Source organism: Eurosta solidaginis, chromosome 3 (genome assembly GCF_040869045.1).
Source record: "Eurosta solidaginis isolate ZX-2024a chromosome 3, ASM4086904v1, whole genome shotgun sequence".
Lineage (NCBI taxonomy): Eukaryota > Metazoa > Arthropoda > Insecta > Diptera > Tephritidae > Eurosta > Eurosta solidaginis.
Window position 1 is genome coordinate 251,452,752 of NC_090321.1, and position 1,202 is coordinate 251,453,953.

The following is a 1,202-nucleotide window of genomic DNA, read 5'->3' on the forward strand; positions in this document are numbered from 1 at the left end:
AAATCCGACCATAACCACGCCCACTTTATCGATATCGAAAATTACGAAAAATGAAAAAAATGCCATAATTCTATACCAAATACGAAAAAAGGGATGAAACATGGTAATTGGATTGGTTTATTGGCGCAAAATATAACTTTGGAAAAAACTTTGTAAAATGGGTGTGACGCCTACCATATTAAGTAGAAGAAAATGAAAAAGTTCTACAAGGCGAAATCAACAGCCCTTGGAATCTTGGCAGGAATACTATTTGTGGTATTGCATATATAAATAAATTAGCTGTACCCGACAGATGATTTTCTGGATCACCTGGTCCACATTTTGGTCGATATCGCGAAAACGCCTTCACATATACATCTAAGGGCCACTCGCTTTTAAAACCCTCATTAATACCTTTAATTTGATAACCATATCGTACAAACACATTCTAGAGTCACCCCTGGCCCACCCTAATGACGATATCTCGAAAAGGCGTCCACCTATAGACCTAATGCCCACTCCCTCTTAAAATGCTCAGTAACACCTTTCGTTTGATACCCATATCGTACAAACATTCTAGAGTCACCCCTGGCCCACCCTAATGGCGATATCTCGAAAAGGCGTCCGCCTATAGACCTAATGCCCACTCCCTCTTAAAATGCTCAGTAACACCTTTCGTTTGATACCCATATCGTACAAACACATTCTAGAGTCACCCCTGGCCCACCCTAATGGCGATATCTCGAAAAGGCGTCCACCTATAGACCTAATGCCCACTCCCTCTTAAAATGCTCAGTAACACCTTTCGTTTGATACCCATACCGTACAAACATTTTAGAGTCACCCTTGGTCCACCTTTATGGCGATATCTCGAAAAGGCGTCCACCTATAGAACTAAGGATTACTCCCTTTTAAAGTACTCATTACCACCTTTCATTTGATACCCATATCGTACAAACACATTCTAGAGTCACCCCTGGCCCACCCTAATGGCGATATCTCGAAAAGGCGTCCACCTATAGACCTAATGCCCACTCCCTCTTAAAATGCTCAGTAACTCCTTTCGTTTGATACCCATATCGTACAAACACATTCTAGAGTCACCCCTGGCCCACCTTATTGGCGATTTCTCGAAAAGGCGTCCACCGATAGACCTAAGGCCCACTTCCTCTTAAAATGCTCAGTAACACCTTTCATTTGATACCCATATCGTACAAACAAAT